The 22,127-nt window shown below is 45.1% G+C and overlaps 38 non-coding genes across 38 annotated transcripts; all 38 read left to right on the plus strand.

Annotated features, from left to right (window-relative positions):
* Window positions 1–75: 75 nt before the first annotated feature.
* Window positions 76–157, plus strand: TRNAL-UAG (transfer RNA leucine (anticodon UAG)). Its single transcript has one exon. It is a non-coding gene; the product is annotated as a tRNA-Leu (tRNA).
* A 979-nt stretch (window positions 158–1,136) lies between these two features.
* TRNAL-UAG (transfer RNA leucine (anticodon UAG)) lies at window positions 1,137–1,218 on the plus strand. The gene has a single exon. It is a non-coding gene; the product is annotated as a tRNA-Leu (tRNA).
* A 70-nt stretch (window positions 1,219–1,288) lies between these two features.
* On the plus strand, window positions 1,289–1,370 carry TRNAL-UAG (transfer RNA leucine (anticodon UAG)). The gene has a single exon. It is a non-coding gene; the product is annotated as a tRNA-Leu (tRNA).
* A 374-nt stretch (window positions 1,371–1,744) lies between these two features.
* TRNAL-UAG (transfer RNA leucine (anticodon UAG)) lies at window positions 1,745–1,826 on the plus strand. The gene has a single exon. It is a non-coding gene; the product is annotated as a tRNA-Leu (tRNA).
* Window positions 1,827–2,349: 523 nt separating this feature from the next.
* TRNAL-AAG (transfer RNA leucine (anticodon AAG)) lies at window positions 2,350–2,431 on the plus strand. Its single transcript has one exon. It is a non-coding gene; the product is annotated as a tRNA-Leu (tRNA).
* Window positions 2,432–3,106: 675 nt separating this feature from the next.
* Window positions 3,107–3,188, plus strand: TRNAL-UAG (transfer RNA leucine (anticodon UAG)). The gene has a single exon. It is a non-coding gene; the product is annotated as a tRNA-Leu (tRNA).
* Window positions 3,189–3,258: 70 nt separating this feature from the next.
* TRNAL-UAG (transfer RNA leucine (anticodon UAG)) lies at window positions 3,259–3,340 on the plus strand. Its single transcript has one exon. It is a non-coding gene; the product is annotated as a tRNA-Leu (tRNA).
* Window positions 3,341–3,714: 374 nt separating this feature from the next.
* TRNAL-UAG (transfer RNA leucine (anticodon UAG)) lies at window positions 3,715–3,796 on the plus strand. Its single transcript has one exon. It is a non-coding gene; the product is annotated as a tRNA-Leu (tRNA).
* Window positions 3,797–4,170: 374 nt separating this feature from the next.
* Window positions 4,171–4,252, plus strand: TRNAL-UAG (transfer RNA leucine (anticodon UAG)). Its single transcript has one exon. It is a non-coding gene; the product is annotated as a tRNA-Leu (tRNA).
* Window positions 4,253–4,322: 70 nt separating this feature from the next.
* TRNAL-AAG (transfer RNA leucine (anticodon AAG)) lies at window positions 4,323–4,404 on the plus strand. The gene has a single exon. It is a non-coding gene; the product is annotated as a tRNA-Leu (tRNA).
* A 70-nt stretch (window positions 4,405–4,474) lies between these two features.
* Window positions 4,475–4,556, plus strand: TRNAL-UAG (transfer RNA leucine (anticodon UAG)). Its single transcript has one exon. It is a non-coding gene; the product is annotated as a tRNA-Leu (tRNA).
* A 372-nt stretch (window positions 4,557–4,928) lies between these two features.
* TRNAL-UAG (transfer RNA leucine (anticodon UAG)) lies at window positions 4,929–5,010 on the plus strand. The gene has a single exon. It is a non-coding gene; the product is annotated as a tRNA-Leu (tRNA).
* Window positions 5,011–5,080: 70 nt separating this feature from the next.
* TRNAL-UAG (transfer RNA leucine (anticodon UAG)) lies at window positions 5,081–5,162 on the plus strand. The gene has a single exon. It is a non-coding gene; the product is annotated as a tRNA-Leu (tRNA).
* A 374-nt stretch (window positions 5,163–5,536) lies between these two features.
* TRNAL-UAG (transfer RNA leucine (anticodon UAG)) lies at window positions 5,537–5,618 on the plus strand. The gene has a single exon. It is a non-coding gene; the product is annotated as a tRNA-Leu (tRNA).
* Window positions 5,619–5,992: 374 nt separating this feature from the next.
* Window positions 5,993–6,074, plus strand: TRNAL-UAG (transfer RNA leucine (anticodon UAG)). The gene has a single exon. It is a non-coding gene; the product is annotated as a tRNA-Leu (tRNA).
* A 70-nt stretch (window positions 6,075–6,144) lies between these two features.
* Window positions 6,145–6,226, plus strand: TRNAL-AAG (transfer RNA leucine (anticodon AAG)). Its single transcript has one exon. It is a non-coding gene; the product is annotated as a tRNA-Leu (tRNA).
* Window positions 6,227–8,113: 1,887 nt separating this feature from the next.
* On the plus strand, window positions 8,114–8,195 carry TRNAL-UAG (transfer RNA leucine (anticodon UAG)). Its single transcript has one exon. It is a non-coding gene; the product is annotated as a tRNA-Leu (tRNA).
* Window positions 8,196–8,265: 70 nt separating this feature from the next.
* On the plus strand, window positions 8,266–8,347 carry TRNAL-UAG (transfer RNA leucine (anticodon UAG)). The gene has a single exon. It is a non-coding gene; the product is annotated as a tRNA-Leu (tRNA).
* Window positions 8,348–8,721: 374 nt separating this feature from the next.
* On the plus strand, window positions 8,722–8,803 carry TRNAL-UAG (transfer RNA leucine (anticodon UAG)). Its single transcript has one exon. It is a non-coding gene; the product is annotated as a tRNA-Leu (tRNA).
* A 523-nt stretch (window positions 8,804–9,326) lies between these two features.
* Window positions 9,327–9,408, plus strand: TRNAL-AAG (transfer RNA leucine (anticodon AAG)). Its single transcript has one exon. It is a non-coding gene; the product is annotated as a tRNA-Leu (tRNA).
* A 675-nt stretch (window positions 9,409–10,083) lies between these two features.
* TRNAL-UAG (transfer RNA leucine (anticodon UAG)) lies at window positions 10,084–10,165 on the plus strand. The gene has a single exon. It is a non-coding gene; the product is annotated as a tRNA-Leu (tRNA).
* Window positions 10,166–10,235: 70 nt separating this feature from the next.
* TRNAL-UAG (transfer RNA leucine (anticodon UAG)) lies at window positions 10,236–10,317 on the plus strand. Its single transcript has one exon. It is a non-coding gene; the product is annotated as a tRNA-Leu (tRNA).
* Window positions 10,318–10,691: 374 nt separating this feature from the next.
* Window positions 10,692–10,773, plus strand: TRNAL-UAG (transfer RNA leucine (anticodon UAG)). Its single transcript has one exon. It is a non-coding gene; the product is annotated as a tRNA-Leu (tRNA).
* Window positions 10,774–10,842: 69 nt separating this feature from the next.
* On the plus strand, window positions 10,843–10,924 carry TRNAL-AAG (transfer RNA leucine (anticodon AAG)). The gene has a single exon. It is a non-coding gene; the product is annotated as a tRNA-Leu (tRNA).
* An 827-nt stretch (window positions 10,925–11,751) lies between these two features.
* On the plus strand, window positions 11,752–11,833 carry TRNAL-UAG (transfer RNA leucine (anticodon UAG)). Its single transcript has one exon. It is a non-coding gene; the product is annotated as a tRNA-Leu (tRNA).
* Window positions 11,834–12,356: 523 nt separating this feature from the next.
* Window positions 12,357–12,438, plus strand: TRNAL-AAG (transfer RNA leucine (anticodon AAG)). Its single transcript has one exon. It is a non-coding gene; the product is annotated as a tRNA-Leu (tRNA).
* Window positions 12,439–13,116: 678 nt separating this feature from the next.
* On the plus strand, window positions 13,117–13,198 carry TRNAL-UAG (transfer RNA leucine (anticodon UAG)). The gene has a single exon. It is a non-coding gene; the product is annotated as a tRNA-Leu (tRNA).
* Window positions 13,199–14,326: 1,128 nt separating this feature from the next.
* On the plus strand, window positions 14,327–14,408 carry TRNAL-AAG (transfer RNA leucine (anticodon AAG)). The gene has a single exon. It is a non-coding gene; the product is annotated as a tRNA-Leu (tRNA).
* Window positions 14,409–15,086: 678 nt separating this feature from the next.
* Window positions 15,087–15,168, plus strand: TRNAL-UAG (transfer RNA leucine (anticodon UAG)). The gene has a single exon. It is a non-coding gene; the product is annotated as a tRNA-Leu (tRNA).
* Window positions 15,169–16,751: 1,583 nt separating this feature from the next.
* TRNAL-UAG (transfer RNA leucine (anticodon UAG)) lies at window positions 16,752–16,833 on the plus strand. The gene has a single exon. It is a non-coding gene; the product is annotated as a tRNA-Leu (tRNA).
* Window positions 16,834–17,207: 374 nt separating this feature from the next.
* TRNAL-UAG (transfer RNA leucine (anticodon UAG)) lies at window positions 17,208–17,289 on the plus strand. Its single transcript has one exon. It is a non-coding gene; the product is annotated as a tRNA-Leu (tRNA).
* Window positions 17,290–17,358: 69 nt separating this feature from the next.
* Window positions 17,359–17,440, plus strand: TRNAL-AAG (transfer RNA leucine (anticodon AAG)). The gene has a single exon. It is a non-coding gene; the product is annotated as a tRNA-Leu (tRNA).
* An 826-nt stretch (window positions 17,441–18,266) lies between these two features.
* On the plus strand, window positions 18,267–18,348 carry TRNAL-UAG (transfer RNA leucine (anticodon UAG)). The gene has a single exon. It is a non-coding gene; the product is annotated as a tRNA-Leu (tRNA).
* Window positions 18,349–18,722: 374 nt separating this feature from the next.
* On the plus strand, window positions 18,723–18,804 carry TRNAL-UAG (transfer RNA leucine (anticodon UAG)). Its single transcript has one exon. It is a non-coding gene; the product is annotated as a tRNA-Leu (tRNA).
* Window positions 18,805–18,873: 69 nt separating this feature from the next.
* TRNAL-AAG (transfer RNA leucine (anticodon AAG)) lies at window positions 18,874–18,955 on the plus strand. The gene has a single exon. It is a non-coding gene; the product is annotated as a tRNA-Leu (tRNA).
* A 1,130-nt stretch (window positions 18,956–20,085) lies between these two features.
* On the plus strand, window positions 20,086–20,167 carry TRNAL-AAG (transfer RNA leucine (anticodon AAG)). Its single transcript has one exon. It is a non-coding gene; the product is annotated as a tRNA-Leu (tRNA).
* A 1,132-nt stretch (window positions 20,168–21,299) lies between these two features.
* On the plus strand, window positions 21,300–21,381 carry TRNAL-UAG (transfer RNA leucine (anticodon UAG)). Its single transcript has one exon. It is a non-coding gene; the product is annotated as a tRNA-Leu (tRNA).
* Window positions 21,382–21,753: 372 nt separating this feature from the next.
* Window positions 21,754–21,835, plus strand: TRNAL-UAG (transfer RNA leucine (anticodon UAG)). The gene has a single exon. It is a non-coding gene; the product is annotated as a tRNA-Leu (tRNA).
* The last annotated feature ends 292 nt before the right edge of the window (window positions 21,836–22,127 follow it).

The raw sequence follows: 22,127 nt of genomic DNA on the forward strand, positions 1-22,127 counted from the left end.
TATCAGCCTATTTTGTATTCTACGATTAATAATATGAAGCTTTTGCTTATTAGTCTGAGGTGACCTTTGTTTCCATGTAGAGTGGCCGAGTGGTCTAAGGCGCTGGTTTTAGGCACCAGTCTCTTCGGGGGCGTGGATTCGAATCCCACCTCTATCAGCCTATTTTGTTTTCTAGGATTAATAATATGAAGCTTTTGCTTATTAGTCTGAGGTGACCTTTGTTTCCATGTAGAGTGGCCGAGTGGTCTAAGGCGCTGGTTTTAGGCACCAGTCTCTTCGGGGGCGTGGATTCGAATTCCACATCTATCAGCCTACTTTGTTTCCTAGAAATAATAATATGAAGCTTTTGCTTATTAGTCTGAGGTGACGTTTGTTTCCAGGTACAGTGGCCGAGTGGTCTAAGGCGCCGGTTTAAGGCACCAGTCTCTTCGGGGGCGTGGATTCGAATCCCACCTCTATCAGCCTATTTTGTTTTCTACGATTAATAATATGAAGCTTTTGCTTATTAGTCTGAGGTGACATTTGTTTCCATGTAGAGTGGCCGAGTGGTCTAAGGTGCTCGTTTTAGGCACCAGTCTCTTCGGGGGCGTGGATTCGAATCCCACCTCTATCAGCCTATTTTGTTCTCTAGGATTAATAATATGAAGCTTTTCTTATTAGTCTGAGGTGATTGTTGTTTCCGGGTAGAGTGGCCGAGTGGTCTAAGGCGCTGGTTTTAGGCATCAGTCTCTTCGGGGGCGTGGATTTTAATCCCACCTCTATCAGCAGAGTTTGTTTTCTAGGATTAATAATATGAAGCTTTTGCTTATAAGTCTGAGGTGACTTTTGTTTACAGGTAGAGTGGCCGAGTGGTCCAGGGCGCTTGTTTAAGGCACCATTCCATTCGGGGCGTGGGGTCGAATCCCACATCAATCAGCCTACTTTTTTTTCTAGGATTAAAAATATGAAGCTTTTGCTTATAAGTCTGAGGTGACTTTTGTTTCCAGGTAGAGTGGCCAGGTGGTCGAAGGTGCTGGTTAAAGGCACCTTTACCTTCGGGGCGTGGATTCGAATCCCTCATCTATCAGCTTACATTCTGTTCTAGGATTAATAATATGAAGCTTTTGCTTATTAGTCTGAGGTGACCTTTGTTTCTATGTAGAGTGGCCGAGTGGTCTAAGGCGCTGGTTTTAGGCACCAGTCTCTTCGGGGGCGTGGATTCGAATCCCACCTCTATCAGCCTATTTTGTATTCTACGATTAATAATATGAAGCTTTTGCTTATTAGTCTGAGGTGACCTTTGTTTCCATGTAGAGTGGCCGAGTGGTCTAAGGCGCTGGTTTTAGGCACCAGTCTCTTCGGGGGCGTGGATTCGAATCCCACCTCTATCAGCCTATTTTGTTTTCTAGGATAAATAATATGAAGCTTTTGCTTATTAGTCTGAGGTGACCTTTGTTTCCATGTAGAGTGGCCGAGTGGTCTAAGGCGCTGGTTTTAGGCACCAGTCTCTTCGGGGGCGTGGATTCGAATTCCACATCTATCAGCCTACTTTGTTTCCTAGAAATAATAATATGAAGCTTTTGCTTATTAGTCTGAGGTGACGTTTGTTTCCAGGTACAGTGGCCGAGTGGTCTAAGGCGCCGGTTTAAGGCACCAGTCTCTTCGGGGGCGTGGATTCGAATCCCACCTCTATCAGCCTATTTTGTTTTCTACGATTAATAATATGAAGCTTTTGCTTATTAGTCTGAGGTGACATTTGTTTCCATGTAGAGTGGCCGAGTGGTCTAAGGCGCTGGTTTTAGGCACCAGTCTCTTCGGGGGCGTGGATTCGAATCCCACCTCTATCAGCATATTTTGTTCTCTAGGATTAATAATATGAAGCTTTTCTTATTAGTCTGAGGTGATTGTTGTTTCCGGGTAGAGTGGCCGAGTGGTCTAAGGCGCTGGTTTTAGGCATCAGTCTCTTCGGGGGCGTGGATTTTAATCCCACCTCTATCAGCAGAGTTTGTTTTCTAGGATTAATAATATGAAGCTTTTGCTCATAAGTCTGAGGTGACTTTTGTTTACAGGTAGAGTGGCCGAGTGGTCCAGGGCGCTTGTTTAAGGCACCATTCCATTCGGGGCGTGGAGTCGAATCCCACATCTATCAGCCTACTTTGTTTTCTAGGATTAATAATATGAAGCTTTTGCTTATAAGTCTGAGGTCACTTTTGTTTCCAGATAGAGTGGCCAGGTGGTCGAAGGCGCTGGTTAAAGGCAAGATTCCCTTCGGGGCGTGGATCCGAATCCCTCATCTATCAGCTTACATTCTGTTCTAGGATTAATAATATGAAGCTTTTGGTTATTAGTCTGAGGTGACTTTTGTTTCCAGGTAGAGTGGCCGAGTGGTCTAAGGCGCCGGTTTAAGGCACCAGTCTCTTCGGGGGCGTGGATTCGAATCCCACCTCTATCAGCCTATTTTGTTTTCTACGATTAATAATATGAAGCTTTTGCTTATTAGTCTGAGGTGACCTTTGTTTCTATGTAGAGTGGCCGAGTGGTCTAAGGTGCTCGTTTTAGGCACCAGTCTCTTCGGGGGCGTGGATTCGAATCCCACCTCTATCAGCCTATTTTGTTCTCTAGGATTAATAATATGAAGCTTTTCTTATTAGTCTGAGGTGATTGTTGTTTCCGGGTAGAGTGGCCGAGTGGTCTAAGGCGCTGGTTTTAGGCATCAGTCTCTTCGGGGGCGTGGATTTTAATCCCACCTCTATCAGCAGAGTTTGTTTTCTAGGATTAATAATATGAAGCTTTTGCTTATAAGTCTGAGGTGACTTTTGTTTACAGGTAGAGTGGCCGAGTGGTCCAGGGCGCTTGTTTAAGGCACCATTCCATTCGGGGCGTGGGGTCGAATCCCACATCAATCAGCCTACTTTTTTTTCTAGGATTAAAAATATGAAGCTTTTGCTTATAAGTCTGAGGTGACTTTTGTTTCCAGGTAGAGTGGCCAGGTGGTCGAAGGTGCTGGTTAAAGGCACCTTTACCTTCGGGGCGTGGATTCGAATCCCTCATCTATCAGCTTACATTCTGTTCTAGGATTAATAATATGAAGCTTTTGCTTATTAGTCTGAGGTGACCTTTGTTTCTATGTAGAGTGGCCGAGTGGTCTAAGGCGCTGGTTTTAGGCACCAGTCTCTTCGGGGGCGTGGATTCGAATCCCACCTCTATCAGCCTATTTTGTATTCTACGATTAATAATATGAAGCTTTTGCTTATTAGTCTGAGGTGACCTTTGTTTCCATGTAGAGTGGCCGAGTGGTCTAAGGCGCTGGTTTTAGGCACCAGTCTCTTCGGGGGCGTGGATTCGAATCCCACCTCTATCAGCCTATTTTGTTTTCTAGGATTAATAATATGAAGCTTTTGCTTATTAGTCTGAGGTGACCTTTGTTTCCATGTAGAGTGGCCGAGTGGTCTAAGGCGCTGGTTTTAGGCACCAGTCTCTTCGGGGGCGTGGATTCGAATTCCACATCTATCAGCCTACTTTGTTTTCTAGAAATAATAATATGAAGCTTTTGCTTATTAGTCTGAGGTGACGTTTGTTTCCAGGTACAGTGGCCGAGTGGTCTAAGGCGCCAGTTTAAGGCACCAGTCTCTTCGGGGGCGTGGATTCGAATCCCACCTCTATCAGCCTATTTTGTATTCTACGATTAATAATATGAAGCTTTTGCTTATTAGTCTGAGGTGACCTTTGTTTCCATGTAGAGTGGCCGAGTGGTCTAAGGCGCTGGTTTTAGGCACCAGTCTCTTCGGGGGCGTGGATTCGAATCCCACCTCTATCAGCCTATTTTGTTTTCTAGGATTAATAATATGAAGCTTTTGCTTATTAGTCTGAGGTGACCTTTGTTTCCATGTAGAGTGGCCGAGTGGTCTAAGGCGCTGGTTTTAGGCACCAGTCTCTTCGGGGGCGTGGATTCGAATTCCACATCTATCAGCCTACTTTGTTTCCTAGAAATAATAATATGAAGCTTTTGCTTATTAGTCTGAGGTGACGTTTGTTTCCAGGTACAGTGGCCGAGTGGTCTAAGGCGCCGGTTTAAGGCACCAGTCTCTTCGGGGGCGTGGATTCGAATCCCACCTCTATCAGCCTATTTTGTTTTCTACGATTAATAATATGAAGCTTTTGCTTATTAGTCTGAGGTGACATTTGTTTCCATGTAGAGTGGCCGAGTGGTCTAAGGCGCTGGTTTTAGGCACCAGTCTCTTCGGGGGCGTGGATTCGAATCCCACCTCTATCAGCATATTTTGTTCTCTAGGATTAATAATATGAAGCTTTTGGTTATTAGTCTGAGGTGACTTTTGTTTCCAGGTAGAGTGGCCGAGTGGTCTAAGGCGCCGGTTTAAGGCACCAGTCTCTTCGGGGGCGTGGATTCGAATCCCACCTCTATCAGCCTATTTTGTTTTCTACGATTAATAATATGAAGCTTTTGCTTATTAGTCTGAGGTGACCTTTGTTTCCATGTAGAGTGGCCGAGTGGTCTAAGGCGCTGGTTTTAGGCACCAGTCTCTTCGGGGGCGTGGATTCGAATCCCACCTCTATCAGCCTATTTTGTTTTCTAGGATTAATAATATGAAGCTTTTGCTTATAAGTCTGAGGTGACTTTTGTTTACAGGTAGAGTGGCCGAGTGGTCCAGGGCGCTTGTTTAAGGCACCATTCCATTCGGGGCGTGGGGTCGAATCCCACATCAATCAGCCTACTTTTTTTTCTAGGATTAAAAATATGAAGCTTTTGCTTATAAGTCTGAGGTGACTTTTGTTTCCAGGTAGAGTGGCCAGGTGGTCGAAGGTGCTGGTTAAAGGCACCTTTACCTTCGGGGCGTGGATTCGAATCCCTCATCTATCAGCTTACATTCTGTTCTAGGATTAATAATATGAAGCTTTTGCTTATTAGTCTGAGGTGACCTTTGTTTCTATGTAGAGTGGCCGAGTGGTCTAAGGCGCTGGTTTTAGGCACCAGTCTCTTCGGGGGCGTGGATTCGAATCCCACCTCTATCAGCCTATTTTGTATTCTACGATTAATAATATGAAGCTTTTGCTTATTAGTCTGAGGTGACCTTTGTTTCCATGTAGAGTGGCCGAGTGGTCTAAGGCGCTGGTTTTAGGCACCAGTCTCTTCGGGGGCGTGGATTCGAATCCCACCTCTATCAGCCTATTTTGTTTTCTAGGATTAATAATATGAAGCTTTTGCTTATTAGTCTGAGGTGACCTTTGTTTCCATGTAGAGTGGCCGAGTGGTCTAAGGCGCTGGTTTTAGGCACCAGTCTCTTCGGGGGCGTGGATTCGAATTCCACATCTATCAGCCTACTTTGTTTTCTAGAAATAATAATATGAAGCTTTTGCTTATTAGTCTGAGGTGACGTTTGTTTCCAGGTACAGTGGCCGAGTGGTCTAAGGCGCCAGTTTAAGGCACCAGTCTCTTCGGGGGCGTGGATTCGAATCCCACCTCTATCAGCCTATTTTGTATTCTACGATTAATAATATGAAGCTTTTGCTTATTAGTCTGAGGTGACCTTTGTTTCCATGTAGAGTGGCCGAGTGGTCTAAGGCGCTGGTTTTAGGCACCAGTCTCTTCGGGGGCGTGGATTCGAATCCCACCTCTATCAGCCTATTTTGTTTTCTAGGATTAATAATATGAAGCTTTTGCTTATTAGTCTGAGGTGACCTTTGTTTCCATGTAGAGTGGCCGAGTGGTCTAAGGCGCTGGTTTTAGGCACCAGTCTCTTCGGGGGCGTGGATTCGAATTCCACATCTATCAGCCTACTTTGTTTCCTAGAAATAATAATATGAAGCTTTTGCTTATTAGTCTGAGGTGACGTTTGTTTCCAGGTACAGTGGCCGAGTGGTCTAAGGCGCCGGTTTAAGGCACCAGTCTCTTCGGGGGCGTGGATTCGAATCCCACCTCTATCAGCCTATTTTGTTTTCTACGATTAATAATATGAAGCTTTTGCTTATTAGTCTGAGGTGACATTTGTTTCCATGTAGAGTGGCCGAGTGGTCTAAGGCGCTGGTTTTAGGCACCAGTCTCTTCGGGGGCGTGGATTCGAATCCCACCTCTATCAGCATATTTTGTTCTCTAGGATTAATAATATGAAGCTTTTGGTTATTAGTCTGAGGTGACTTTTGTTTCCAGGTAGAGTGGCCGAGTGGTCTAAGGCGCCGGTTTAAGGCACCAGTCTCTTCGGGGGCGTGGATTCGAATCCCACCTCTATCAGCCTATTTTGTTTTCTACGATTAATAATATGAAGCTTTTGCTTATTAGTCTGAGGTGACCTTTGTTTCTATGTAGAGTGGCCGAGTGGTCTAAGGTGCTCGTTTTAGGCACCAGTCTCTTCGGGGGCGTGGATTCGAATCCCACCTCTATCAGCCTATTTTGTTCTCTAGGATTAATAATATGAAGCTTTTCTTATTAGTCTGAGGTGATTGTTGTTTCCGGGTAGAGTGGCCGAGTGGTCTAATGCGCTGGTTTTAGGCATCAGTCTCTTCGGGGGCGTGGATTTTAATCCCACCTCTTTCAGCAGAGTTTGTTTTCTAGGATTAATAATATGAAGCTTTTGCTTATAAGTCTGAGGTGACTTTTGTTTACAGGTAGAGTGGCCGAGTGGTCCAGGGCGCTTGTTTAAGGCACCATTCCATTCGGGGCGTGGGGTCGAATCCCACATCAATCAGCCTACTTTTTTTTCTAGGATTAAAAATATGAAGCTTTTGCTTATAAGTCTGAGGTGACTTTTGTTTCCAGGTAGAGTGGCCAGGTGGTCGAAGGTGCTGGTTAAAGGCACCTTTCCCTTCGGGGCGTGGATTCGAATCCCTCATCTATCAGCTTACATTCTGTTCTAGGATTAATAATATGAAGCTTTTGCTTATTAGTCTGAGGTGACCTTTGTTTCTATGTAGAGTGGCCGAGTGGTCTAAGGCGCTGGTTTTAGGCACCAGTCTCTTCGGGGCGTGGATTCGAATTCCACATCTATCAGCCTATTTTGTTTCCTAGAAATAATAATATGAAGCTTTTGATTATTAGTCTGAGGTGACGTTTGTTTCCAGGTACAGTGGCCGAGTGGTCTAAGGCGCCAGTTTAAGGCACCAGTCTCTTCGGGGGCGTGGATTCGAATCCCACCTCTATCAGCCTATTTTGTATTCTACGATTAATAATATGAAGCTTTTGCTTATTAGTCTGAGGTGACCTTTGTTTCCATGTAGAGTGGCCGAGTGGTCTAAGGCGCTGGTTTTAGGCACCAGTCTCTTCGGGGGCGTGGATTCGAATTCCACATCTATCAGCCTACTTTGTTTCCTAGAAATAATAATATGAAGCTTTTGCTTATTAGTCTGAGGTGACGTTTGTTTCCAGGTACAGTGGCCGAGTGGTCTAAGGCGCCGGTTTAAGGCACCAGTCTCTTCGGGGGCGTGGATTCGAATCCCACCTCTATCAGCCTATTTTGTTTTCTACGATTAATAATATGAAGCTTTTGCTTATTAGTCTGAGGTGACATTTGTTTCCATGTAGAGTGGCCGAGTGGTCTAAGGTGCTCGTTTTAGGCACCAGTCTCTTCGGGGGCGTGGATTCGAATCCCACCTCTATCAGCCTATTTTGTTCTCTAGGATTAATAATATGAAGCTTTTCTTATTAGTCTGAGGTGATTGTTGTTTCCGGGTAGAGTGGCCGAGTGGTCTAAGGCGCTGGTTTTAGGCATCAGTCTCTTCGGGGGCGTGGATTTTAATCCCACCTCTATCAGCAGAGTTTGTTTTCTAGGATTAATAATATGAAGCTTTTGCTTATAAGTCTGAGGTGACTTTTGTTTACAGGTAGAGTGGCCGAGTGGTCCAGGGCGCTTGTTTAAGGCACCATTCCATTCGGGGCGTGGGGTCGAATCCCACATCAATCAGCCTACTTTTTTTTCTAGGATTAAAAATATGAAGCTTTTGCTTATAAGTCTGAGGTGACTTTTGTTTCCAGGTAGAGTGGCCAGGTGGTCGAAGGTGCTGGTTAAAGGCACCTTTACCTTCGGGGCGTGGATTCGAATCCCTCATCTATCAGCTTACATTCTGTTCTAGGATTAATAATATGAAGCTTTTGCTTATTAGTCTGAGGTGACCTTTGTTTCTATGTAGAGTGGCCGAGTGGTCTAAGGCGCTGGTTTTAGGCACCAGTCTCTTCGGGGGCGTGGATTCGAATCCCACCTCTATCAGCCTATTTTGTATTCTACGATTAATAATATGAAGCTTTTGCTTATTAGTCTGAGGTGACCTTTGTTTCCATGTAGAGTGGCCGAGTGGTCTAAGGCGCTGGTTTTAGGCACCAGTCTCTTCGGGGGCGTGGATTCGAATCCCACCTCTATCAGCCTATTTTGTTTTCTAGGATTAATAATATGAAGCTTTTGCTTATTAGTCTGAGGTGACCTTTGTTTCCATGTAGAGTGGCCGAGTGGTCTAAGGCGCTGGTTTTAGGCACCAGTCTCTTCGGGGGCGTGGATTCGAATTCCACATCTATCAGCCTACTTTGTTTCCTAGAAATAATAATATGAAGCTTTTGCTTATTAGTCTGAGGTGACGTTTGTTTCCAGGTACAGTGGCCGAGTGGTCTAAGGCGCCGGTTTAAGGCACCAGTCTCTTCGGGGGCGTGGATTCGAATCCCACCTCTATCAGCCTATTTTGTTTTCTACGATTAATAATATGAAGCTTTTGCTTATTAGTCTGAGGTGACATTTGTTTCCATGTAGAGTGGCCGAGTGGTCTAAGGCGCTGGTTTTAGGCACCAGTCTCTTCGGGGGCGTGGATTCGAATCCCACCTCTATCAGCATATTTTGTTCTCTAGGATTAATAATATGAAGCTTTTCTTATTAGTCTGAGGTGATTGTTGTTTCCGGGTAGAGTGGCCGAGTGGTCTAAGGCGCTGGTTTTAGGCATCAGTCTCTTCGGGGGCGTGGATTTTAATCCCACCTCTATCAGCAGAGTTTGTTTTCTAGGATTAATAATATGAAGCTTTTGCTCATAAGTCTGAGGTGACTTTTGTTTACAGGTAGAGTGGCCGAGTGGTCCAGGGCGCTTGTTTAAGGCACCATTCCATTCGGGGCGTGGAGTCGAATCCCACATCTATCAGCCTACTTTGTTTTCTAGGATTAATAATATGAAGCTTTTGCTTATAAGTCTGAGGTCACTTTTGTTTCCAGATAGAGTGGCCAGGTGGTCGAAGGCGCTGGTTAAAGGCAAGATTCCCTTCGGGGCGTGGATCCGAATCCCTCATCTATCAGCTTACATTCTGTTCTAGGATTAATAATATGAAGCTTTTGGTTATTAGTCTGAGGTGACTTTTGTTTCCAGGTAGAGTGGCCGAGTGGTCTAAGGCGCCGGTTTAAGGCACCAGTCTCTTCGGGGGCGTGGATTCGAATCCCACCTCTATCAGCCTATTTTGTTTTCTACGATTAATAATATGAAGCTTTTGCTTATTAGTCTGAGGTGACCTTTGTTTCTATGTAGAGTGGCCGAGTGGTCTAAGGTGCTCGTTTTAGGCACCAGTCTCTTCGGGGGCGTGGATTCGAATCCCACCTCTATCAGCCTATTTTGTTCTCTAGGATTAATAATATGAAGCTTTTCTTATTAGTCTGAGGTGATTGTTGTTTCCGGGTAGAGTGGCCGAGTGGTCTAAGGCGCTGGTTTTAGGCATCAGTCTCTTCGGGGGCGTGGATTTTAATCCCACCTCTATCAGCAGAGTTTGTTTTCTAGGATTAATAATATGAAGCTTTTGCTTATAAGTCTGAGGTGACTTTTGTTTACAGGTAGAGTGGCCGAGTGGTCCAGGGCGCTTGTTTAAGGCACCATTCCATTCGGGGCGTGGGGTCGAATCCCACATCAATCAGCCTACTTTTTTTTCTAGGATTAAAAATATGAAGCTTTTGCTTATAAGTCTGAGGTGACTTTTGTTTCCAGGTAGAGTGGCCAGGTGGTCGAAGGTGCTGGTTAAAGGCACCTTTACCTTCGGGGCGTGGATTCGAATCCCTCATCTATCAGCTTACATTCTGTTCTAGGATTAATAATATGAAGCTTTTGCTTATTAGTCTGAGGTGACCTTTGTTTCTATGTAGAGTGGCCGAGTGGTCTAAGGCGCTGGTTTTAGGCACCAGTCTCTTCGGGGGCGTGGATTCGAATCCCACCTCTATCAGCCTATTTTGTATTCTACGATTAATAATATGAAGCTTTTGCTTATTAGTCTGAGGTGACCTTTGTTTCCATGTAGAGTGGCCGAGTGGTCTAAGGCGCTGGTTTTAGGCACCAGTCTCTTCGGGGGCGTGGATTCGAATCCCACCTCTATCAGCCTATTTTGTTTTCTAGGATTAATAATATGAAGCTTTTGCTTATTAGTCTGAGGTGACCTTTGTTTCCATGTAGAGTGGCCGAGTGGTCTAAGGCGCTGGTTTTAGGCACCAGTCTCTTCGGGGGCGTGGATTCGAATTCCACATCTATCAGCCTACTTTGTTTTCTAGAAATAATAATATGAAGCTTTTGCTTATTAGTCTGAGGTGACGTTTGTTTCCAGGTACAGTGGCCGAGTGGTCTAAGGCGCCGGTTTAAGGCACCAGTCTCTTCGGGGGCGTGGATTCGAATCCCACCTCTATCAGCCTATTTTGTTTTCTACGATTAATAATATGAAGCTTTTGCTTATTAGTCTGAGGTGACATTTGTTTCCATGTAGAGTGGCCGAGTGGTCTAAGGCGCTGGTTTTAGGCACCAGTCTCTTCGGGGGCGTGGATTCGAATCCCACCTCTATCAGCATATTTTGTTCTCTAGGATTAATAATATGAAGCTTTTCTTATTAGTCTGAGGTGATTGTTGTTTCCGGGTAGAGTGGCCGAGTGGTCTAAGGCGCCGGTTTAAGGCACCAGTCTCTTCGGGGGCGTGGATTCGAATCCCACCTCTATCAGCCTATTTTGTTCTCTAGGATTAATAATATGAAGCTTTTCTTATTAGTCTGAGGTGATTGTTGTTTCCGGGTAGAGTGGCCGAGTGGTCTAAGGCGCTGGTTTTAGGCATCAGTCTCTTCGGGGGCGTGGATTTTAATCCCACCTCTATCAGCAGAGTTTGTTTTCTAGGATTAATAATATGAAGCTTTTGCTTATAAGTCTGAGGTGACTTTTGTTTACAGGTAGAGTGGCCGAGTGGTCCAGGGCGCTTGTTTAAGGCACCATTCCATTCGGGGCGTGGGGTCGAATCCCACATCTATCAGCCTACTTTGTTTTCTAGGATTAATAATATGAAGCTTTTGCTTATAAGTCTGAGGTAACTTTTATTTCCAGGTAGAGTGGCCAGGTGGTCGAAGGCGCTGGTTAAAGGCACCTTTCCCTTCGGGGCGTGGATTCGAATCCCTCATCTATCAGCTTACATTTTGTTCTAGGATTAATAATATGAAGCTTTTGCTTATTAGTCTGAGGTGACCTTTGTTTCCATGTAGAGTGGCCGAGTGGTCTAAGGCGCTGGTTTTAGGCACCAGTCTCTTCGGGGGCGTGGATTCGAATTCCACATCTATCAGCCTACTTTGTTTCCTAGAAATAATAATATGAAGCTTTTGCTTATTAGTCTGAGGTGACGTTTGTTTCCAGGTACAGTGGCCGAGTGGTCTAAGGCGCCGGTTTAAGGCACCAGTCTCTTCGGGGGCGTGGATTCGAATCCCACCTCTATCAGCCTATTTTGTTTTCTACGATTAATAATATGAAGCTTTTGCTTATTAGTCTGAGGTGACATTTGTTTCCATGTAGAGTGGCCGAGTGGTCTAAGGCGCTGGTTTTAGGCACCAGTCTCTTCGGGGGCGTGGATTCGAATCCCACCTCTATCAGCATATTTTGTTCTCTAGGATTAATAATATGAAGCTTTTCTTATTAGTCTGAGGTGATTGTTGTTTCCGGGTAGAGTGGCCGAGTGGTCTAAGGCGCTGGTTTTAGGCATCAGTCTCTTCGGGGGCGTGGATTTTAATCCCACCTCTATCAGCAGAGTTTGTTTTCTAGGATTAATAATATGAAGCTTTTGCTCATAAGTCTGAGGTGACTTTTGTTTACAGGTAGAGTGGCCGAGTGGTCCAGGGCGCTTGTTTAAGGCACCATTCCATTCGGGGCGTGGAGTCGAATCCCACATCTATCAGCCTACTTTGTTTTCTAGGATTAATAATATGAAGCTTTTGCTTATAAGTCTGAGGTCACTTTTGTTTCCAGGTAGAGTGGCCAGGTGGTCGAAGGCGCTGGTTAAAGGCAAGATTCCCTTCGGGGCGTGGATCCGAATCCCTCATCTATCAGCTTACATTCTGTTCTAGGATTAATAATATGAAGCTTTTGGTTATTAGTCTGAGGTGACTTTTGTTTCCAGGTAGAGTGGCCGAGTGGTCTAAGGCGCCGGTTTAAGGCACCAGTCTCTTCGGGGGCGTGGATTCGAATCCCACCTCTATCAGCCTATTTTGTTTTCTACGATTAATAATATGAAGCTTTTGCTTATTAGTCTGAGGTGACCTTTGTTTCTATGTAGAGTGGCCGAGTGGTCTAAGGTGCTCGTTTTAGGCACCAGTCTCTTCGGGGGCGTGGATTCGAATCCCACCTCTATCAGCCTATTTTGTTTTCTAGGATTAATAATATGAAGCTTTTGCTTATTAGTCTGAGGTGACCTTTGTTTCCATGTAGAGTGGCCGAGTGGTCTAAGGCGCTGGTTTTAGGCACCAGTCTCTTCGGGGGCGTGGATTCGAATTCCACATCTATCAGCCTACTTTGTTTTCTAGAAATAATAATATGAAGCTTTTGCTTATTAGTCTGAGGTGACGTTTGTTTCCAGGTACAGTGGCCGAGTGGTCTAAGGCGCTGGTTTTAGGCACAAGTCTCTTCGGGGGCGTGGATTCGAATCCCACCTCTATCAGCCTATTTTGTTTTCTACGATTAATAATATGAAGCTTTTGCTTATTAGTCTGAGGTGACGTTTGTTTCCAGGTACAGTGGCCGAGTGGTCTAAGGCGCCGGTTTAAGGCACCAGTCTCTTCGGGGGCGTGGATTCGAATCCCACCTCTATCAGCCTATTTTGTTTTCTACGATTAATAATATGAAGCTTTTGCTTATTAGTCTGAGGTGACATTTGTTTCCATGTAGAGTGGCCGAGTGGTCTAAGGCGCTGGTTTTAGGCACCAGTCTCTTCGGGGGCGTGGATTCGAATCCCACCTCTATCAGCATATTTTGTTCTCTAGGATTAATAATATGAAGCTTTTCTTATTAGTCTGAGGTGATTGTTGTTTCCGGGTAGAGTGGCCGAGTGGTCTAAGGCGCTGGTTTTAGGCATCAGTCTCTTCGGGGGCGTGGATTTTAATCCCACCTCTATCAGCAGAGTTTGTTTTCTAGGATTAATAATATGAAGCTTTTGCTCATAAGTCTGAGGTGACTTTTGTTTACAGGTAGAGTGGCCGAGTGGTCCAGGGCGCTTGTTTAAGGCACCATTCCATTCGGGGCGTGGAGTCGAATCCCACATCTATCAGCCTACTTTGTTTTCTAGGATTAATAATATGAAGCTTTTGCTTATAAGTCTGAGGTCACTTTTGTTTCCAGGTAGAGTGGCCAGGTGGTCGAAGGCGCTGGTTAAAGGCAAGATTCCCTTCGGGGCGTGGATCCGAATCCCTCATCTATCAGCTTACATTCTGTTCTAGGATTAATAATATGAAGCTTTTGGTTATTAGTCTGAGGTGACTTTTGTTTCCAGGTAGAATGGCCGAGTGGTCTAAGGCGCCGGTTTAAGGCACCAGTCTCTTCGGGGGCGTGGATTCGAATCCCACCTCTATCAGCATATTTTGTTCTCTAGGATTAATAATATGAAGCTTTTCTTATTAGTCTGAGGTGATTGTTGTTTCCGGGTAGAGTGGCCGAGTGGTCTAAGGCGCTGGTTTTAGGCATCAGTCTCTTCGGGGGCGTGGATTTTAATCCCACCTCTATCAGCAGAGTTTGTTTTCTAGGATTAATAATATGAAGCTTTTGCTCATAAGTCTGAGGTGACTTTTGTTTACAGGTAGAGTGGCCGAGTGGTCCAGGGCGCTTGTTTAAGGCATTATTCCATTCGGGGCGTGGAGTCGAATCCCACATCTATCAGCCTACTTTGTTTTCTAGGATTAATAATATGAAGCTTTTGCTTATAAGTCTGAGGTCACTTTTGTTTCCAGGTAGAGTGGCCAGGTGGTCGAAGGCGCTGGTTAAAGGCAAGATTCCCTTCGGGGCGTGGATCCGAATCCCTCATCTATCAGCTTACATTCTGTTCTAGGATTAATAATATGAAGCTTTTGGTTATTAGTCTGAGGTGACTTTTGTTTCCAGGTAGAGTGGCCGAGTGGTCTAAGGCGCCGGTTTAAGGCACCAGTCTCTTCGGGGGCGTGGATTCGAATCCCACCTCTATCAGCCTATTTTGTTTTCTACGATTAATAATATGAAGCTTTTGCTTATTAGTCTGAGGTGACCTTTGTTTCTATGTAGAGTGGCCGAGTGGTCTAAGGTGCTCGTTTTAGGCACCAGTCTCTTCGGGGGCGTGGATTCGAATCCCACCTCTATCAGCCTATTTTGTTTTCTAGGATTAATAATATGAAGCTTTTGCTTATTAGTCTGAGGTGACCTTTGTTTCCATGTAGAGTGGCCGAGTGGTCTAAGGCGCTGGTTTTAGGCACCAGTCTCTTCGGGGGCGTGGATTCGAATTCCACATCTATCAGCCTACTTTGTTTTCTAGAAATAATAATATGAAGCTTTTGCTTATTAGTCTGAGGTGACGTTTGTTTCCAGGTACAGTGGCCGAGTGGTCTAAGGCGCCGGTTTAAGGCACCAGTCTCTTCGGGGGCGTGGATTCGAATCCCACCTCTATCAGCCTATTTTGTTTTCTACGATTAATAATATGAAGCTTTTGCTTATTAGTCTGAGGTGACATTTGTTTCCATGTAGAGTGGCCGAGTGGTCTAAGGCGCTGGTTTTAGGCACAAGTCTCTTCGGGGGCGTGGATTCGAATCCCACCTCTATCAGCCTATTTTGTTTTCTACGATTAATAATATGAAGCTTTTGCTTATTAGTCTGAGGTGACATTTGTTTCCATGTAGAGTGGCCGAGTGGTCTAAGGCGCTGGTTTTAGGCACCAGTCTCTTCGGGGGCGTGGATTCGAATCCCACCTCTATCAGCATATTTTGTTCTCTAGGATTAATAATATGAAGCTTTTCTTATTAGTCTGAGGTGATTGTTGTTTCCGGGTAGAGTGGCCGAGTGGTCTAAGGCGCTGGTTTTAGGCATCAGTCTCTTCGGGGGCGTGGATTTTAATCCCACCTCTATCAGCAGAGTTTGTTTTCTAGGATTAATAATATGAAGCTTTTGCTCATAAGTCTGAGGTGACTTTTGTTTACAGGTAGAGTGGCCGAGTGGTCCAGGGCGCTTGTTTAAGGCACCATTCCATTCGGGGCGTGGAGTCGAATCCCACATCTATCAGCCTACTTTGTTTTCTAGGATTAATAATATGAAGCTTTTGCTTATAAGTCTGAGGTCACTTTTGTTTCCAGGTAGAGTGGCCAGGTGGTCGAAGGCGCTGGTTAAAGGCAAGATTCCCTTCGGGGCGTGGATCCGAATCCCTCATCTATCAGCTTACATTCTGTTCTAGGATTAATAATATGAAGCTTTTGGTTATTAGTCTGAGGTGACTTTTGTTTCCAGGTAGAATGGCCGAGTGGTCTAAGGCGCCGGTTTAAGGCACCAGTCTCTTCGGGGGCGTGGATTCGAATCCCACCTCTATCAGCCTATTTTGTTTTCTACGATTAATAATATGAAGCTTTTGCTTATTAGTCTGAGGTGACCTTTGTTTCTATGTAGAGTGGCCGAGTGGTCTAAGGTGCTCGTTTTAGGCACCAGTCTCTTCGGGGGCGTGGATTCGAATCCCACCTCTATCAGCCTATTTTGTTCTCTAGGATTAATAATATGAAGCTTTTCTTATTAGTCTGAGGTGATTGTTGTTTCCGGGTAGAGTGGCCGAGTGGTCTAAGGCGCTGGTTTTAGGCATCAGTCTCTTCGGGGGCGTGGATTTTAATCCCACCTCTATCAGCAGAGTTTGTTTTCTAGGATTAATAATATGAAGCTTTTGCTTATAAGTCTGAGGTGACTTTTGTTTACAGGTAGAGTGGCCGAGTGGTCCAGGGCGCTTGTTTAAGGCACCATTCCATTCGGGGCGTGGGGTCGAATCCCACATCAATCAGCCTACTTTTTTTTCTAGGATTAAAAATATGAAGCTTTTGCTTATAAGTCTGAGGTGACTTTTGTTTCCAGGTAGAGTGGCCAGGTGGTCGAAGGTGCTGGTTAAAGGCACCTTTCCCTTCGGGGCGTGGATTCGAATCCCTCATCTATCAGCTTACATTCTGTTCTAGGATTAATAATATGAAGCTTTTGCTTATTAGTCTGAGGTGACCTTTCTTTCTATGTAGAGTGGCCGAGTGGTCTAAGGCGCTGGTTTTAGGCACCAGTCTCTTCGGGGCGTGGATTCGAATTCCACATCTATCAGCCTATTTTGTTTCCTAGAAATAATAATATGAAGCTTTTGATTATTAGTCTGAGGTGACGTTTGTTTCCAGGTACAGTGGCCGAGTGGTCTAAGGCGCCAGTTTAAGGCACCAGTCTCTTCGGGGGCGTGGATTCGAATCCCACCTCTATCAGCCTATTTTGTATTCTACGATTAATAATATGAAGCTTTTGCTTATTAGTCTGAGGTGACCTTTGTTTCCATGTAGAGTGGCCGAGTGGTCTAAGGCGCTGGTTTTAGGCACCAGTCTCTTCGGGGGCGTGGATTCGAATCCCACCTCTATCAGCCTATTTTGTTTTCTAGGATTAATAATATGAAGCTTTTGCTTATTAGTCTGAGGTGACCTTTGTTTCCATGTAGAGTGGCCGAGTGGTCTAAGGCGCTGGTTTTAGGCACCAGTCTCTTCGGGGGCGTGGATTCGAATTCCACATCTATCAGCCTACTTTGTTTTCTAGAAATAATAATATGAAGCTTTTGCTTATTAGTCTGAGGTGACGTTTGTTTCCAGGTACAGTGGCCGAGTGGTCTAAGGCGCCGGTTTAAGGCACCAGTCTCTTCGGGGGCGTGGATTCGAATCCCACCTCTATCAGCCTATTTTGTTTTCTACGATTAATAATATGAAGCTTTTGCTTATTAGTCTGAGGTGACATTTGTTTCCATGTAGAGTGGCCGAGTGGTCTAAGGCGCTGGTTTTAGGCACCAGTCTCTTCGGGGGCGTGGATTCGAATCCCACCTCTATCAGCATATTTTGTTCTCTAGGATTAATAATATGAAGCTTTTCTTATTAGTCTGAGGTGATTGTTGTTTCCGGGTAGAGTGGCCGAGTGGTCTAAGGCGCCGGTTTAAGGCACCAGTCTCTTCGGGGGCGTGGATTCGAATCCCACCTCTATCAGCCTATTTTGTTCTCTAGGATTAATAATATGAAGCTTTTCTTATTAGTCTGAGGTGATTGTTGTTTCCGGGTAGAGTGGCCGAGTGGTCTAAGGCGCTGGTTTTAGGCATCAGTCTCTTCGGGGGCGTGGATTTTAATCCCACCTCTATCAGCAGAGTTTGTTTTCTAGGATTAATAATATGAAGCTTTTGCTTATAAGTCTGAGGTGACTTTTGTTTACAGGTAGAGTGGCCGAGTGGTCCAGGGCGCTTGTTTAAGGCACCATTCCATTCGGGGCGTGGGGTCGAATCCCACATCAATCAGCCTACTTTTTTTTCTAGGATTAAAAATATGAAGCTTTTGCTTATAAGTCTGAGGTGACTTTTGTTTCCAGGTAGAGTGGCCAGGTGGTCGAAGGTGCTGGTTAAAGGCACCTTTCCCTTCGGGGCGTGGATTCGAATCCCTCATCTATCAGCTTACATTCTGTTCTAGGATTAATAATATGAAGCTTTTGCTTATTAGTCTGAGGTGACCTTTCTTTCTATGTAGAGTGGCCGAGTGGTCTAAGGCGCTGGTTTTAGGCACCAGTCTCTTCGGGGCGTGGATTCGAATTCCACATCTATCAGCCTATTTTGTTTCCTAGAAATAATAATATGAAGCTTTTGATTATTAGTCTGAGGTGACGTTTGTTTCCAGGTACAGTGGCCGAGTGGTCTAAGGCGCCAGTTTAAGGCACCAGTCTCTTCGGGGGCGTGGATTCGAATCCCACCTCTATCAGCCTATTTTGTATTCTACGATTAATAATATGAAGCTTTTGCTTATTAGTCTGAGGTGACCTTTGTTTCCATGTAGAGTGGCCGAGTGGTCTAAGGCGCTGGTTTTAGGCACCAGTCTCTTCGGGGGCGTGGATTCGAATCCCACCTCTATCAGCCTATTTTGTTTTCTAGGATTAATAATATGAAGCTTTTGCTTATTAGTCTGAGGTGACCTTTGTTTCCATGTAGAGTGGCCGAGTGGTCTAAGGCGCTGGTTTTAGGCACCAGTCTCTTCGGGGGCGTGGATTCGAATTCCACATCTATCAGCCTACTTTGTTTTCTAGAAATAATAATATGAAGCTTTTGCTTATTAGTCTGAGGTGACGTTTGTTTCCAGGTACAGTGGCCGAGTGGTCTAAGGCGCCGGTTTAAGGCACCAGTCTCTTCGGGGGCGTGGATTCGAATCCCACCTCTATCAGCCTATTTTGTTTTCTACGATTAATAATATGAAGCTTTTGCTTATTAGTCTGAGGTGACATTTGTTTCCATGTAGAGTGGCCGAGTGGTCTAAGGCGCTGGTTTTAGGCACCAGTCTCTTCGGGGGCGTGGATTCGAATCCCACCTCTATCAGCATATTTTGTTCTCTAGGATTAATAATATGAAGCTTTTCTTATTAGTCTGAGGTGATTGTTGTTTCCGGGTAGAGTGGCCGAGTGGTCTAAGGCGCCGGTTTAAGGCACCAGTCTCTTCGGGGGCGTGGATTCGAATCCCACCTCTATCAGCCTATTTTGTTCTCTAGGATTAATAATATGAAGCTTTTCTTATTAGTCTGAGGTGATTGTTGTTTCCGGGTAGAGTGGCCGAGTGGTCTAAGGCGCTGGTTTTAGGCATGAGTCTCTTCGGGGGCGTGGATTTTAATCCCACCTCTATCAGCAGAGTTTGTTTTCTAGGATTAATAATATGAAGCTTTTGCTTATAAGTCTGAGGTGACTTTTGTTTACAGGTAGAGTGGCCGAGTGGTCCAGGGCGCTTGTTTAAGGCACCATTCCATTCGGGGCGTGGGGTCGAATCCCACATCTATCAGCCTACTTTGTTTTCTAGGATTAATAATATGAAGCTTTTGCTTATAAGTCTGAGGTAACTTTTGTTTCCAGGTAGAGTGGCCAGGTGGTCGAAGGCGCTGGTTAAAGGCACCTTTCCCTTCGGGGCGTGGATTCGAATCCCTCATCTATCAGCTTACATTTTGTTCTAGGATTAATAATATGAAGCTTTTGCTTATTAGTCTGAGGTGACCTTTGTTTCCATGTAGAGTGGCCGAGTGGTCTAAGGCGCTGGTTTTAGGCACCAGTCTCTTCGGGGGCGTGGATTCGAATTCCACATCTATCAGCCTACTTTGTTTCCTAGAAATAATAATATGAAGCTTTTGCTTATTAGTCTGAGGTGACGTTTGTTTCCAGGTGCAGTGGCCGAGTGGTCTAAGGCGCCAGTTTAAGGCACCAGTCTCTTCGGGGGCGTGGATTCGAATCCCACCTCTATCAGCCTATTTTGTTTTCTACGATTAATAATATGAAGCTTTTGCTTATTAGTCTGAGGTGACCTTTGTTTCCATGTAGAGTGGCCGAGTGGTCTAAGGCGCTGGTTTTAGGCACCAGTCTCTTCGGGGGCGTGGATTCGAATCCCACCTTTATCAGCCTATTTTGTTTTCTAGGATTAATAATATGAAGCTTTTGCTTATTAGTCTGAGGTGACCTTTGTTTCTATGTAAAGTGGCCGAGTGGTCTAAGGCGCTGGTTTTAGGCACCAGTCTCTTCGGGGCGTGGATTCGAATTCCACATCTATCAGCCTATTTTGTTTCCTAGAAATAATAATATGAAGCTTTTGGTTATTAGTCTAAGGTGACTTTTGTTTCCAGGTAGAGTGGCCGAGTGGTCTAAGGCGCCGGTTTAAGGCACCAGTCTCTTCGGGGGCGTGGATTCGAATCCCACCTCTATCAGCCTATTTTGTTTTCTACGATTAATAATATGAAGCTTTTGCTTATTAGTCTGAGGTGACCTTTGTTTCTATGTAGAGTGGCCGAGTGGTCTAAGGCGCTGGTTTTAGGCACCAGTCTCTTCGGGGGCGTGGATTCGAATTCCACATCTATCAGCCTATTTTGTTTCCTAGAAATAATAATATGAAGCTTTTGATTATTAGTCTGAGGTGACGTTTGTTTCCAGGTGCAGTGGCCGAGTGGTCTAAGGCGCCAGTTTAAGGCACCAGTCTCTTCGGGGGCGTGGATTCGAATCCCACCTCTATCAGCCTATTTTGTTTTCTACGATTAATAATATGAAGCTTTTGCTTATTAGTCTGAGGTGACCTTTGTTTCCATGTAGAGTGGCCGAGTGGTCTAAGGCGCTGGTTTTAGGCACCAGTCTCTTCGGGGGCGTGGATTCGAATCCCACCTTTATCAGCCTATTTTGTTTTCTAGGATTAATAATATGAAGCTTTTGCTTATTAGTCTGATGTGACCTTTGTTACCATGTAGAGTGGCCGAGTGGTCTAAGGCGCTGGTTTTAGGCACCAGTCTCTTCGGGGGCGTGGATTCGAATTCCACATCTATCAGCCTACTTTGTTTCCTAGAAATAATAATATGAAGCTTTTGCTTATTAGTCTGAGGTGACGTTTGTTTCCAGGTACAGTGGCCGAGTGGTCTAAGGCGCCGGTTTAAGGCACCAGTCTCTTCGGGGGCGTGGATTCGAATCCCACCTCTATCAGCCTATTTTGTTCTCTAGGATTAATAATATGAAGCTTTTCTTTTTAGTCTGAGGTGATTGTTGTTTCCGGGTAGAGTGGCCGAGTGGTCTAAGGCGCTGGTTTTAACCATCAGTCTCTTTGGGGGCGTGGATTTTAATCCCACCTCTATCAGCAGAGTTTGTTTTCTAGGATTAATAATATGAAGCTTTTGCTTATAAGTCTGAGGTGACTTTTGTTTACAGGTAGAGTGGCCGAGTGGTCCAGGGCGCTTGTTTAAGGCACCATTCCATTCGGGGCGTGGGGTCGAATCCCACATCTATCAGCCTACTTTGTTTTCTAGGATTAATAATATGAAGCTTTTGCTTATAAGTCTGAGGTGACCTTTGTTTCCATGTAGAGTGGCCGAGTGGTCTAAGGCGCTGGTTTTAGGCACCAGTCTCTTCGGGGGCGTGGATTCGAATCCCACCTCTATCAGCCTATTTTGTTCTCTAGGATTAATAATATGAAGCTTTTCTTATTAGTCTGAGGTGATTGTTGTTTGCGGGTAGAGTGGCCGAGTGGTCTAAGGCGCTGGTTTTAGGCATCAGTCTCTTCGGGGGCGTGGATTTTAATCCCACCTCTATCAGCAGAGTTTGTTTTCTAGGATTAATAATATGAAGCTTTTGCTTATAAGTCTGAGGTGACTTTTGTTTACAGGAAGAGTGGCCGAGTGGTCCAGGGCGCTTGTTTAAGGCACCATTCCATTCGGGGCGTGGGGTCGAATCCCACATCTATCAGCCTACTTTGTTTTCTAGGATTAATAATATGAAGCTTTTGCTTATAAGTCTGAGGTGACCTTTGTTTCCATGTAGAGTGGCCGAGTGGTCTAAGGCGCTGGTTTTAGGCACCAGTCTCTTAGGGGGCGTGGATTCGAATCCCACCTCTATCAGCCTATTTTGTTCTCTAGGATTAATAATATGAAGCTTTTCGTATTAGTCTGAGGTGATTGTTGTTTCCGGGTAGAGTGGCCGAGTGGTCTAAGGCGCTGGTTTTAGGCATCAGTCTCTTCGGGGGCGTGGATTTTAATCCCACCTCTATCAGCAGAGTTTGTTTTCTAGGATTAATAATATGAAGCTTTTGCTTATAAGTCTGAGGTGACTTTTGTTTACAGGTAGAGTGGCCGAGTGGTCCAGGGCGCTTGTTTAAGGCACCATTCCATTCGGGGCGTGGGGTCGAATCCC

Source organism: Phalangium opilio, unplaced genomic scaffold, assembly GCF_054372755.1.
Source record: "Phalangium opilio isolate 3A_F unplaced genomic scaffold, DU_Popi_V2 ptg000246l_1, whole genome shotgun sequence".
NCBI classification, from domain to species: domain Eukaryota; kingdom Metazoa; phylum Arthropoda; class Arachnida; order Opiliones; family Phalangiidae; genus Phalangium; species Phalangium opilio.